The sequence below is a fragment of the Equus quagga genome, chromosome 15, assembly GCF_021613505.1.
Source record: "Equus quagga isolate Etosha38 chromosome 15, UCLA_HA_Equagga_1.0, whole genome shotgun sequence".
NCBI lineage: Eukaryota > Metazoa > Chordata > Mammalia > Perissodactyla > Equidae > Equus > Equus quagga.
Window position 1 is genome coordinate 38,235,623 of NC_060281.1, and position 14,967 is coordinate 38,250,589.

General features: G+C 44.7%; 3 non-coding genes across 3 annotated transcripts; 2 read left to right on the forward strand and 1 right to left on the reverse strand.

Annotated features, from left to right (window-relative positions):
- Window positions 1–2,718: 2,718 nt before the first annotated feature.
- TRNAV-UAC (transfer RNA valine (anticodon UAC)) lies at window positions 2,719–2,791 on the reverse strand. The gene has a single exon. It is a non-coding gene; the product is annotated as a tRNA-Val (tRNA).
- A 4,726-nt stretch (window positions 2,792–7,517) lies between these two features.
- TRNAT-AGU (transfer RNA threonine (anticodon AGU)) lies at window positions 7,518–7,591 on the forward strand. The gene has a single exon. It is a non-coding gene; the product is annotated as a tRNA-Thr (tRNA).
- Window positions 7,592–11,835: 4,244 nt separating this feature from the next.
- On the forward strand, window positions 11,836–11,908 carry TRNAV-AAC (transfer RNA valine (anticodon AAC)). The gene has a single exon. It is a non-coding gene; the product is annotated as a tRNA-Val (tRNA).
- The last annotated feature ends 3,059 nt before the right edge of the window (window positions 11,909–14,967 follow it).

Here is a 14,967-nt window from a genome sequence, read left to right on the forward strand (position 1 = left end):
CTTGGGAGAGGTCAGTCTGTTTTCTCTTAAGGCCTTCAACTGATTGGCTGAGGCCCACCCACATTATAGAGGAAATCGGCTTTACTCAAAGCCTATTGCTTCACCTGTGAATCTCGTCTAAAAAGTATCTTCACAGCAACATGTGAACTACTGTTTGACCAAATATGGTGGGTCCTGTGGGTCCAAATGTCCTGGCCTTCTTGGCACATAAAATTAACCATCACATAAGTCTTCATTTCTTGTTGTGAAATAGCTAGGAATGGAATTGCTGGGGATTTGGTAAATGTGTGTTTAACTTTCTGAGAAACTACCAAATGTTTTCCAAAGGTCTGGTGCCATTTTACGTTTCAAATGATATTTTGTGAGAGTTCCAGTTGTACCAAACCTCTCCAACACTTTGTATTGTCAGTTATTTAGATTTTAGACAGTCTACTGTATTTAAAGAATAATCTCATCGTGGCATTAATTTGCATTCCCCATCACTAATAATGAGCATTTTTTCATATGCTTCTTGACTATTCATATCCCTTCTTTTTTGAAGTGTGTGTTCAAGTCTTTTGCCATGTTTTTCTTGGGTTTTGTCATTTAGTATTGAGTTGTAAGAGTCCCTCAAGTATTTTGGATACAAGTCCTTTCTCAGTTATGTATTGGAGTATGTTCCCACAGTGTGTGACTTGCCTTTTCGTTTTCTTACTGGGCTCTCGCAGAGAGCAGAAGTTTTTCGTTTTGATGGGAACATTTCATCAAAGTTTTGTGTTTTATGGTTCACGTGCTCCATGGTCACGATGATTTCCTCCTATGTTTTCTTCTGAGAGTTTTATAAATTAGTGCTTTTGTTTAGGTCTATGATCTATTTGGAGTTAATTCTTGTTTATACTCTGAGATCAAGGTCAAAGTTAATTTTTTCCATGTGGTTATCCCATTGTTCCAGCACTATTATTTTTTTAAGAAAGAGAGACTATTCTTTTCTCATGCACTACATTGTCACTACTGTCAAGCCTCGCTGTGGCGGCATCCCACAGAATATAGAGGAAGAGTGGCATAGATGTAAGCTCAGCAACAATCTTCCTCACTATAAAAAAAGAAAAATGCACATTAGAAAAGTAATTTGTGGAGAGTCCTTGAAAATTATGCAAACATCTTCATCCTCCTCAGGGTTTTACGTACTAGTTTGCCATCCATAAATAATTCGGTAAGAATCAATTATTCCTGTAATCCTTTCAAATTGACCATGTAGTAACTCCATTGTTCTCTTTACCTGTGTTGTTGGAATTCTACTCTAAGGAGGAGGTTCTCCTCCTCTGCTTATTTATTCATTCATTCATTCATTCATTCATTTCAAATGGATTCACGGATTCTTATTCAATGAGTTACGATCATTAACCATTTATTTTAATGCTCCAGTTGTCACAGATCTGACCAATGTGAGCTCTTCAAATTAACTCCAAAGTCGTTTTGACATGTACCATCATTTTTAAAGAAGTTCTTCATTTCTGAGACAAGGAAAGTCTCCTCCTTTATATCGTACTTTTTTTGCCCCAATCTTGAGATCAGCTATTTTTCAAAAAAGCTCTGGATCCATTCACCATCGAATGGTTTTTAGAAATCAAGATCCGAGTACTAGGTATGCTTACTGCTTCTAGGCTCTCTCAGGGGACAGAGATAGAAAATGTGGACATGCATACATATGCAAGTGTCTATATCTATACCTAGTTATCTATAAATAGATATAATCATGATTTCATACTGATACCTCCAACCCGAATCCAACAACCCAGGGGTTATTGTACTTTATAACTTTTCTATTTGTAACTTCCTTCTCCAACAGATCTGAACCTAGTTCTCATCATCTTCAGTCTGTTTTATTTACCTGGAAAAGATAGAAGCACGTTGAAGAGGATCAGGAGTTCTGGCAATGCTGGAAAGCTCCAAGTAAGATATTTGTTTTCATTTTCCAGCAGTAATTTCCAACACTGTACATTTCACACCAGAGATTGCATGGGGCAGAACACTCCACAAGGTCCAGGCTGAGTTCTATAAACTAGCAAGCCCTTGTTAGGATCCTAGGGTGCTGATTGTAATAGTTCTGCTTAATGGAACTTACTAATGCTCTTTTTGTGATATGCTACGTCACTAATTTTTGTCAGTGTTCCCTGTGCCCATGAGTAGAAGGTATATTCTCTATACCAGGTTATTAATTAATTTTGATATATATCGGTACAAGTTCTACCTTCAGGTTTATGCGGATTTGGTTTTCTATATCCTTACTCGTTTTGTGTCCATTTGACTATCATGTGCGGAAGGTGTCATTTTAAAGCCTAGTATTCTTACTGCTTTTTAAATCTATTCCTTGCATCTTTTGCAATTTTTATTTTACAAATGTAGTTGGTGCATCTTTTAGCACATAACTTTGTAACTGTTCTAGCTTCATTGAAATCATGGCCTTTAACTTTAAAAGTTGATCTTTTTGGCCGTGTTTAATCTTTTTGGCCTGAAGTCAAATTTATCTAATGTCGAGATCACAAACCTTGCCTTCTCCTTGTTTCTACCTGGTGTACCTTAGCCCATTCCTTTATTTTCTTCTTTCTGAATCATTTTATTTCAGACTCGTAGGACATTTGGTCCAGTCCAAAACGTCCATAAGAACTTTGGCACATCTGGAGGGCAAGAGAAAGGAGCTCACCACATTTGTTCTTAATGGAAACATAAAGAATCTCGTAGTTCCACTGGGAATTGAACCCAGGATCTTCTGCGTGTAAGGCAGACGTGCTAACCACTACACCATGGAACCCAAAGATAGTATGGCCTTTTAAGTGCTCTTACTAGAACCAAAATCAGAAAAGAAAATTAAAAATGGACACAGATAGGTATTATGGCTAAGAATTTACTCCCGTGAACCTGGTTCAGAGAGGAGGTATGCAGACACATGAACTATCTACATATTACACACGCAACTTTGAAAGTCTTAATGGGTAGTGTCACCCGAAATACAGGATCAGAATGACTTCAGATGTTCAATGGCACTCTCCATTTCTAGTCCCCTGGAACACTCTCAGTCTAGTCTACATTTATTCAGTTTTTTGACCCATATTTATTGAGAGCTTACTATGTTCCAGATACTTTACAAGGTATTGGAGATACAGTAGTAAATACAAAGGTCAAAATCCTTTCTTGACGTGACATTGTGGTTTCTAACGCATGCCGGACATGCCATCAGTGTGTTCATATTTCCAGGAAACTGTGGCAGAATTTAGCAGCAATTTATATTACTTCTCCTTCACCCCTTGTCCTGAAGCCAGAACTTGCGCATTTCAATTTAAAAGATCAAAAACCACATTCATTAAGATCACCACCAACCCCATCATAAATATCGAGCATTATCATGAAATTGGTTTAGAATTTGCAGACCCCTCAGAAGAGTCTTAGGGTTGTTCATGTGCCTGACCTAGCTAATAGAAAGTTATCGGCCTGGACATAAACAACATATTTGTGCTATTGGGCTAATTTTTCTTGTTCTCCTATAGGCAGTCAAACATGCCTGAGCCAGCCTGCTAGTTCCATAAGAGTCTGAGACTCACACGGAACAGAGTCCACTCTCTCTCCCCTCTGAACTTGTAGCAACTGACCCCCAGATGTTTGAGCAAGCCCAGCTGAAATCAATAAATTTACCCAGGTGAGCTCAGCCTACATCAATTGACCCTGAGCCAACCAGCAGTCCTGTGAGAATAAATAATTATGTTTTATGCTACCGATATTTGGGGTGATTTCTTATGCAGTAAAAGCAAATTGATTCATAAGGAGACAAACTTTGAGAATATCCTCTCTGAGATGCAGGAGTTGACTTCAATATTCACCTGACTTCAAGGATATATCCTCACGTATTATTCACTTGTGGAGTGCCCACTTCCTTGAAAATATCAGTCACACATTGCATGACCACACCTGCCCAGCCAGGAGGCCATTGAGTGATGGATACACATTCTGTGGGGATTTTCCACTCAGCAGTTAACCATTATTATATCCAGTTAATACTCCAATGGTCTCAGAGAGAAACTGGTTTTTGTTGACTTCTGGGATACATATTAACATATGCATACCAAAAGGAGACAGAGACATCAAAAAAAAGAAAACCACAGACCAGTAGCACTCATAAACATAAGCACACAAGTCTTCAAACACATTTTGGCAAATCAAATTCAGCAATATGTAAAAAGCATAAGACATCGTTATTACATGGGGTTTATCCCAGTCTGCTTTAACATTCAAAAAATTAAGCAATGTTCCTCACCAAATTAATAGACCAAGCAGACAGAAAGCATACGATCTTACGAGTAGAGGCAGAAAAAGCACTCAGGTAAACTCAACATCCGTTCATAATAAAAATTTATGAAAACTAAATAAAATAAAATCAAACACAGAGTATCTACAAAAAATAATGTACAGCTACCATCATACATAATGGTTAGAGACTGAACGCTTTCCCCCTTAACTTGGAATCGAGGCAAGAATGTCCCTTTTCTCACTTTTCCGATTCAAGGAAAGTACTGAAAATCCTAGCTGCTACAATACAACAACTGTGCAGATTTTAAAAGAAGAAATGAAACTGTCTTTATTCACAGACCTGATCTTCTATGAGGAAAACCCCATACAATCTACAGTAGAACTCCTGGGCCTAATAAGAAAGATACAAGGTCAACATACAAAATTCAGTCGTATTTCTATATAGCAGCAATGAATGATTAAAATTTGAATTTTTTCAAAAAAGGAAGTATTTAGATATGTCTAACAAAATATCTGTAGAATTCGTATGCAAATAACTGAAAAATGAGACACATATCTTGTTTACAGGTTGGAAGACCCAAAATTGTTAAGGTATCAGTTCTCCACGAATTGATCTCTGGATTCATAGCAGTTCCAATCAAAATCTCAGCACGCTGTTAAATAGACAGCGACAAGCTGATTCTAAAATTTATATCGATAGGCAAAGAAAACAAAGTAGCCAAAACAATTCTGAAAAAGAAGAACAACGCCAGAGGACTCAAATTATCCCGTTTCAAGACTTAAAGCTACAATAATTAAGACTGTGGTATTAGCAAAACGACAGACACATACGTCAGTGGAATCGAATAGAGAAGTCAGGGATAGGGCCACACAAATATCGTCAACTGATTTTTGAAAACCATTCAGTGGAGAAGGACAGACTTTTCATGGAATGATGCTGGAAATTTGGAAGTCTAGATGCAAAAAAGGCCCGTGACACATACATCATGCCTCATACAAAAGTTAAGGCAGAATGTATCATAGACTGTATTTGTTTCCTATGGCTCCCCTAACATATTACCACAGATTTGGTGGTTTAAAACAGCAGAAGCTGCTTCTTCACAGTTCCGGGGCCCAGAAATCCAAAATCATTATCACTGGGCTGAACCCCAGGTGTTGGTGAGGTCCAAGGGCTCGAGGAGAATCCATTCCAGCTTCTGGTGGCCACCAGAATTGTACCATATCACTCTAATCTCTGCTTCCATGGTCACCCTGTCTTCTCTTCTATCTGTGTGTCTAAAGTCCCCCTTTCTTCCTCTTATAAGGAGACATGTGATTGCATATAGGGTCCCCCGGAATAATCAGGACAATCTCTCTATCTCAAGATCCTTAACTTAATCACATCTCAAAGTCTTTTACTACCACGTAAAATAACATCCACAGGTTCTCGGGATTAGGACACAGATACCTTGGGAGGGGATGTTATTCACCCTACTGATACTGGCCCTGATATCAGTTTCCCCACATTAAACCCAACAAATCTGAGGTTAAAACCAAAGCACTCATTCCCTGCTTACTCCCTGGCTTTCTGGCTCCAGAATCTGCTATCCACCAGGGAGACAGACACCGCCAAGGATAAGCACCTGGAACCATTGTCTCCACCCCACAAGGACATACAGGCTGGTGGGAAAGCTGCTGACCAGCAAGGTCACCGGCTTCCTCCTACTGCAAGTAGTTGCAAGGTCAAAGACAGGCTGATGGGAAAGCTCTGACCAGCAAGGCCACATGCTCCCCTACCTAAAACCCCAAATAAAAACCCCTGCTTTTAGCTTTTTGGGGAGTTTGGGATTTCAGTGTTAGCTGCCCTCTCTCCTTGCTTAGGGGTGTGCAATAATAAAATTCTTCCTTTCTTCCACTGCACCCGGTGTCAGAGATTGGCTTGCTGTGCAACAGGTGAGCGAACTCACTTCCGGTTCAATATCACTACCACATAGACCTAAATATAAAACAGAGATCTACAATACTTCTAGAAGAAAGCATAGGACATAATCTGTGTGACCCTGGGTTTCGCAATCAACTTTTAGATACAATGGGATTTTGATTTCACCTGTGTAAACACGAGTTAACTTTTATCTAAATATGAAAACAGAGAGAGAGAAAGAGAGACAGGTGGTGGAATTTCCTGATCGTTACAAGTGCATTTATAGGCTCCTGATGTCTGCGTTTACAAATAGTTGATTACGCTATTCCCACGGATCCGACAAGAGGGGAGGTAGCAGGGAACAGCGCTGAGACTGAGATACAGGTCGGGGACCATCAGATCTGTCTTCTCCTTCCCCTGCTTCCTCGGCCCCTCGACTCTCCTCCTGTTTAAGTCTGGACCCTTAGTTTCGTGCTCAGCCACTTTGTTCTCTTTTCCTTGTGCTGCCCCCTTTTCCAGTTTATTTGCACTTCTTTCTATTCTTTCCCTCAAGGGCCGCCCAGTTTCATCTTAACTTTCATCTTCGCGGCACCAGGACTGGATGCTACCTTTACCGGTCTTTGGGGCTCATCCTCTACTACCCCGTCTTCAGCTAAATTGGCTTTCTTCCTCGGGGCCTGGCTGTCCTCTGTGACTGCAGCCCCGAGGGAGCCTGACTCGGATCGCTGGAGCAGCGAGACCGCTCGCAAGACTGGCTTGTCTGGCGGCCGCCGCTCCCGCCCGTGTACTGTATATTTTATAAAACATTTCATGTGCTACAGCAAATTGTTTGCCACTCTTCGCGAATACCCGAAAATGGTCAGTTTCACGTGGGATACAAAGCAACAGCCTGGCCTCAAAGAGAAGAAAACCAACAGTGTTTGAGTGCCCGCATTTTGCCGATTGACTTACGCGTCGTTTCAGTTAAGCCTCACAGCGATCTTCCTTGCTTTGTCAATCGAACCGATCATTATCTCCCTATTACAGAAACTGAGAAGTATCGAAACTGAGAAATAGCTTCCATAGGAAGCCGCACAAACTCCTCGAAGTGAAAGGGCTTGGCTGCATATTTCAAGATCCAGCGGCTCAAGAAAGTTTCTTTTTTTCTCTCTCCCTTAGCACAGCGTATAACCAGCTGTGCACCTTTTAAGAGAGACGAAGAGAAAAGCTTCATGCAGATCCTGAGAATTAGTCCTGATACTCTTCTGCGGATCAAATATTCTTGAGAACTACGAAGGGCAGACTGAAAAGCAACATCACCTTCAAATGATGTGTGAGTCAGCAGCCCCGTGTCCCGGGCTCCGTGGCTTAGTTGGTCAAAGCGCCTGTCTAGTAAACAGGAGATCCTGGGTTCGAATCCCAGCGGGGCCTCTCAAGGCGACCTTTTGCAATTCACTGGACACAAATGCAGACAACTGGAGCTAGACCTCCCATCAAGCCCCACAAGTGCAAGGGACAGCTTCGCCCAAACTATCTTACGAAAAAACAAGCCAACAAAAATCTCTCCTGATTGCCTGTGACGGGAACACCAAATTATCTCCGCTGGGAACTCAAAACGTTTTTCTTCTAATATGATGACATGAGTATTGGAATTGCCTAGCAGAATCAGGTTTGCTTCTTGGTCTTTGTTTCCTTTACCGTTTTATCAAGTCTCACTCACCACTTAGCTTTTAGGTCATCTCTGTCACTCCCTTAAGGTTTTGTTGTTGTTGTTTTCTGTTTTTTTGTTTTTTGGTTTTTTTTGTTATTTTGTTTTGTTTTGTTTTTGGTTTTTTTTGCCTCCTGGAACCTTCGCCACAGCTGGGACATTGTCAATATTTGGGCTTTTTGAATGGCTCCTTGAATGACCACTCTTCGCCCCGCCATCCCACCTCGTCCAATTTTGCACAAAATAGCTTTTTCGCCCACTGCATAGTGCTGTGAGCCATGCTTCTCAAAACTTCGTGGGCATGGGAATCACCTGGTGATCCACTAAAATGCAGATTTTATTTCACTACGACTGTGACCAGGATTCTGCATTTCTACAAGCTCTCAGGTGATGTCTATACTGCTGTTACATGAACCGGGCTTTGAGTCATGTGAGCGAATCAAAGACGAGTTGATTACTTCCCATGCTGGGAACTCAAGACGTTTTTCTTCTAATACTGTGAGGTGAGCATTGGAATCAAAGAACAGGTGAGTATTTCAGTATGGTAACAGGAAAATGCTTTCTCTCTACAAACTAATTCCCAAACAAGACCTGGAAATTCACAGATATGCCTTTAACTAAAGTGTCTTATCTCAAACTGAAATCCTGTTTCTCTACTGGAGAAACTCTAACTGGAATACTCTACTGGAATACTCTAAGGTTAATGCAGGCTCATTACCCCTAAATCCCATTAAATCTCACCTGGTCCATGACTTCCCATCACCAATGACTGCTCCTCATTTGAACCTTCCTGGCCTCGCCTTAAGGTTCTTTTGAGCAGCTCTTAGACTCTGACAGAAGTTTTCCTGGGTGCTCTCTCCTAATCAATCACCTTGTCTGTTGAAGCTGGGTTCTATCCACTTTAGCATTCCTTGCATTGCACCTTTCATCAGCATTTGTGTATTGGCAGATGGGATGGAAAGGGTGAAAGATTGAAATGTAAAGAGTGGGGATGCTGGAAAGTTGAGCATTCAGAAAAGAATGTCATGAGTGTTCCCACCAAGTTTTAAACCAGGACTCTTTGGTGTGTGAGGCAAAGGTGGAAACCTCAACATGACGGGATTCACATGGAAAGGACTTCTCTTGCAAACTTATATCATAAGAGTCTTGGTCTTCATCAGCGCTTCTTACCTGGAATTGTACCCTGTTCTCTCTCATTGTAATGCTGCTTCATGTTGACCCTGCCTCTACAATTCCACATTAACGTTGGTCCCAAGGTACTAGACCAGCCCAGAAATGTCCAACCCACAATCTGTGTTGTGCTTGTGAAGCCTCACCTCACACGCATGTAGAGAAACCTCAGAGGTCTGGGCGCTTATTAGAACTGACGTTAACATTATAATAACACCACAGAAACACTACCTTCTCCGATGCTGGAGGTGTTCCTTCCTCTGTCATCCCTGCACCTCCATAATTTTCTCAGATAGCTGCACGCTGGGAACTAATGAATCATCCTAAAATCTGCCAGTCTTGCCCAGGCCCCTCACCCACTTCAAACTCATATGTCTTATCTCCACTTGTAGGTCACACAGGTCCTGATAACTCAGCACACCTCCAAACGGACTCCTTAACTTGCCTATGGAAGGGATTATTTTCCTGTTTTCCATCTCACTGAGGAATCTGGGCTCCAGATTGACTTGACTCAAAGTACCTCCTCACCCACCAAATCAGAAGTCAACTTCTGGTTTTGCCTCTGCTACCTGCAGAATTCCCTTCCTGGCTCTCTCGCCTGGGAGCTCTAATTTGAGCTCTTATTAGAGCGTCTTCCTCATTCCTTTGTCTGCATTCCTGGCCCCCTAAATTCCTTATTTGCATATCAACCAAAGAGATCTTTAGCTCGAAATGGAAAACGTCATCTCCCTTCTTCAAACTTTCCCAACTCTCCCCCTCATATTGATGCGGGGTCGGTGAGCTGAGGAGTCGAAAGAAAGATTTCTTAGACTCTCAAGACCTGGCAGTAGTGCTCTTTTATTTAGAGAGTAGTGTAGAATAGCATGGGGACAGGACCCATGGGCAGTCAGAGCTTCTGCTGCCGCCGCTTCTGCTGCCCCAGCTGGCATGGGGACAGGGCCCATGGGCAGGCAGAGCAGCTGCTGCTGCCCCCGCTGGCATGGGGACAGGACCCACGGGCGGTCAGAGCTCCTGCTGCTGCCCCGAGCTGAGGGTTAGGGCTAATTTTATAAGGCACGGGTACGTGACTTATTTTTACTGGAGAAAAGAAAAGATGATGTAAAAAGTCATTAAATGATTTCAGTGCAGATGGGGTCTGGTTAGTGTGCGGTCATATAACTTTAGATACGAATCTGGCCATATAGATCGGCATGTAGGTGAGGATGCCCTGGGCTTCTCTCCCTGGGGCGGTCCTAATTCATACCATAAAAAAAGTCCACTGGGTCGTATAGTTTGGCATGTAGGCCAGGTCACCTTGGGCTTCTCTAGCTGGGGCAGCCTTAATGCACATCAATATCACATTAAAGTGTCAAGTGGAAGACCCTCCCCTTTCTTCCTAGGCTGACCCTTATTTTCCCATTTTCTCTCGTTTCTCCCTACTCCCGGCCTCAAATCCGGAACTGTTTGGAGTTTGCCCCAAACACTAGCTTCTCGCTCCATGCTGCTCGGAATGCCAGGTTCCCCTCTCCTCTCCACCTCTCCTCAGCCAATGTCTTTCTTTCCACCTGTTAAGTCTCACATCAGTTATCGCTTCTTCTGATAAGCCTTTCCTAATGATTAAGAATCGAGAAATTGCCCCTTTTCTATGCTTCTGTGAAAACACCCTGAACATTTGTCTCCGTGTTTTCACTTGGCAAGTTTAAAACTAATGACCCTATTTTGCGCAATTTTATCATAACGATCACTGCGTGTGCCCTTTGCTCCCCCAGGCCTTTCTAATTTTTCAGGACATCTGGTACCTGCCGGAGCCTGGGTCAGGATGGGGCACATTATGCGCCACTCATTAATTTCTTTAAAATAAACGTCTAATCAAATTGTTGACAAGTAATAAACAATATCATTGATGCTGCCGACTTGACGTCAGGAAAGAAAAAATCGAAAGTCTTGCTGATTGGGAAATGCTGCGTGTCTTCTCTCTTTCCTGCCACGTTAGGACCAATCCAAGTTTTAGTTGCCAACAGTGGAGTTTTCAAGTTTGCTCTTCGTCGGAGACGCAGACGCCTTGCTGTCCTGTCACGAAGTTCTCTCAAAGGATTTGAGGGACGAGCACCATGTGCCTGTCGAGCATCTTCTAGAGCCCCATGGGGAAGCCTGGGAAGGGAAAAACGGGCAGCGACGAACGCGGGTTTAAGCGAGGAGGACAGTAAAGAACAGGCAAGCACACCGTCGGGTACACAGGTTGACGCGGGTCACCGAGCACAGGCGTCCCAGAGCAGCCTGAGGACCGCTGCAGAACCGGGTGACTGACGACTCCTAAACCCATTCCGCACAAGGTCCAGTCACATGACTTCCCAAAGCCTACCCCTCTTGTCACCCCCTCCCGAGAGTAGACGGGGCACAGCCCACCTCACCCCTGCTCAGCAGTCCCCTGCAGATGAGCGTTGCCCTCGCGGAAGGTCGGACGGTCTCCGGCGCTCGGTGTCTTGGGTCCCGGCTCCTCAAGCTCAGGAAGAGAGATGGAAAGCAAAGCCACGGGAGAACGTCGGGTCATTCCGTGAAAGCGAATCCCCTAGGAACCCGAGGTTACGGTGGCCGGCTTTCGGGCAGGAATTTGGCGTCTGGTTTGAAGTGACGTTTGGTTGTGAGTCATGAAGTTCCTAGAACGTTATTTTAACAAACGAACAGTGGGAGGGAAAGAAATGCAGCGTGACTGAAAATACACTAAAAGAAAAATCATTCCAAATTGTTGGATTTGGGGGCGCCCGGGAAAGGAGAATGCGGTTCCATCCTGCCCGGCGAAAGGCTGCCGCCCCCGGGCGTTTCCGTAGTGTAGTGGTTATCACGTTCGCCTAACACGCGAAAGGTCCCCGGTTCGAAACCGGGCGGAAACAGTACCTCCGCCGACCTTTTGTCACCCTGCTCAGGAAATAGAAAGAGCCGCATTTCTCCGAATGCCTGAGCCTTCCGACACCCTCTCCGGTTCCCGCGCCGAAAACCAAGACTTGACCTTATCCGGACAGGAGGAGCCAGCGCTCCTCCTGCATCTTCACTCCCGCCGGGTCAGCCCCGCGACGTTGGCGCAGTGCCTTCCGCCAAGAACTTGGAAGAAGAAGGACTCCTCCTCAAAATCCACCGAATTATTTTTAAGAATTAGATCCTTTCCTCGCACTTTCTGTACTCTAAGAGTTCTTTACGTCATCTGGACCCGAGACCTTTACGATACGTGCGTGTATCACGCCGATCTTCCAGTCTGTGGCTAGTGTTTCCTCGCTCTTAAGGGAGTCTTTTGACGAAAAAGGTGTTTGGTTTACCTGAGGCCCAGAGGATCAACCTTTCTTTCATCCTTGGTGCTTATGTCCTGTTTAGGAAACATTGTCTGTCTCAGAGGCCTGAAGTCTTCTTCTAAGTTTTCTTCAACGGGCTTTGTTCTATGGGACATTGATTTGAACAGGCGCTTCGCGAAAGACAACCAGATGGCCAGGAAGCCCGTGAGGGATGCCATACCTCAGTTACAAAGAAACAAATAAACACGCGCAGGGAATCAAACAAAATGGCAAAACAAACACACGTGAAAAACAAAGGGTGATGCCACCAGATGCCATCCACCTCCGCCAAACATTTTCTTTCTTTTTTTTTTTTCCCCCTAGCCAGAACTATTTCCAAAAACCCTCCGTACATGATGTGCGTGTGGAGGAGGTGCAGTGGAATGGAGTAGAGGGTGGAGGAAACCAGTAAGAAGAGTTTCCTGCCCGCAGGAACTAGGCGGAGATGCCCGCCTGGCAGAGGCGGTTGCTTAACCTCACTCTCCGTTCCTTTTCTTCCTGTTCCGGGATCCGCGTCCGCACCCTCTCCAACACCTCCGGGGACTCGGTCCGTGGTCGGTCCTCACCTGCATCTCTCCTCTCAGGTGTTTCCACAGCGCGCTCAGGACCGAGCCGCACCTTTCCGGGAGACCCAGGCGGCGCGCGGGGATCTGGAGTCCGCCCGGCATCTCCGGACCGAGGCTTCCGCGGGTGAGGGGAGCCACTCGCTGCCAGAAGTTGTCAGGTGGGCGCCGAGAGCCGCCGCTTCGGTGGGCTCCACGGACAGCGCCATTTAGGCACAGAACGGTCCCGGCTGGGATGGAATGGGGTTAGGGCGAGTTTACGTACTTGGGTGTGTGCTTAGAAATAAGTCTGTGGGACAGACGGACACGGAATCGGGCACTGGGCCCCTCGCAGGCAGGGTCCCTAGACCGGCGGCTGCTCCTCTCCGACATTTCCAGGGGACTCAGCCTCCAGCTCAGCTCCAGACGCGCGCCAGGCGGGTGGAGATCGTCCGCCGGGGTAGCAACCGGGGAGTCCGACTGTTCCTGGAGCAGGACCGTGCCCAGCGCCCGGCGCGCTCTGCATCTGCTGGGCTGTGGGTGGGATTTCTCGGAAGTGAAAAAGCAGAGGAGGGAACGGCTTAATGGTACCTTGAGTTGGTGGTCTGTGTGTGTTTTCGTCACATATCTAAAAAACAAGCAAAGAAAACGAAATACGGAATACAGGATTTCCGCTTGACTGAGTACAAGGCTACCAGGTTCAGGGAAGTTACACTCCAAGATCTTAAGTGCTAGTGCACCTGCATTTGCCCGGCGGCAGAGAATGGGAATTCCAGCTGGGGGAGCTGAATTTGCTGGGTTCTCAAGCGAGACCATCGCTTCTGTCCCTAGAGGACCAAAGGGAGTCACAAGATCCGAAATCCCGTGAGTTTCTCCAAATCAGTTGTGGGAAACTTAGCTGATTTTTACTTAGATTAGGTCAGACCGGATCTCAAATTTTGTGTACTTTGACAGCACAAAGGGATAAAGGCAGAAACTGGCATCTCTAAAAGAATTGACTACCACCTACACATGTCATAGCTATTTCGTTATGTAACCCTTCAGATAATGAAATCCTGAAATCCTCTCCATGGCCGCGCCTCTGTCTTCAGCCCCGTTTAATAGCTCACTGCCCCTTTCTCTTCAACCACACTGCTCAATTTTCAATCAGTCCCTCTTACTGTGCGCATATTATTTGTTCTACTTGAAATACTCTTCTACACCTGGTTAATATCTCCTCAACCTTTAAACCTGAGCTCAATCATTGCTCCTTCAGAAAAAACTTCCCCAAGACTTTCCAAGTAAATCTTCGTATTTGTCTTAACTCTGTATCCCCCGGTTCCTTTTATTGCGAAGTTTGTGTTAATTTGCGTGATAATTTGATTGGCGTCTGTCTCTCTCACTCGAATAGTATTTCCAAAGGGGTAGGTGCCGTTCATCAACGAAACGCCGTCCGCCGCAGTATTGCACACAATAAACGTCAACAGGACAAATACGTGAATGCTGACCACGGTCCTGCAAGGTGAATGCCATCCCAGTTTTGAGAGGAAGAACCGAGGTTCCCAGTGAGGAGTTAATTGTCTAAGTGGCAGAGCTGGGACTCATGACCTGCAGACGCTGTGGAAGTGAGTAATGCGGAAGAGAAAGAGGAATTGAATTCTTCCATCTAAGGGGATGGATATTAACGATGGCATTCATGGCCAGCTTCATGAAAGAAAAATGCACAGATTGGAGTCTTTGAATGTGGCTTCAGAATCATCATAGTGAGACCTACACTATTCAACTCAGAAAGCTAAATGCTCTGTGGGAAGGTGTTCGATAGACAATAGAACCTTTCCACTTGCTAGCAGTCCTCTCCCCCCTCCAACCTCTGTCAACCGGCTCCCTCTCACGACATAGTCCCAACGGTATAAAGAATTCTAGACAGGAAGTGCAGACATCTGGATGTCAAGACAGAAGTTAGAAACAATGATGAAAGAAGTGCCTCAGCAGAGAAGGCTGCTTCCTAGAAATGAGGACTCACACGCACAAAGAGGTCAGCTAATTTGCTAAGGCCATTCAGGCAAAAGATGGCAAAATCAGGATAAGAAACCTCTGCCTTCTGGC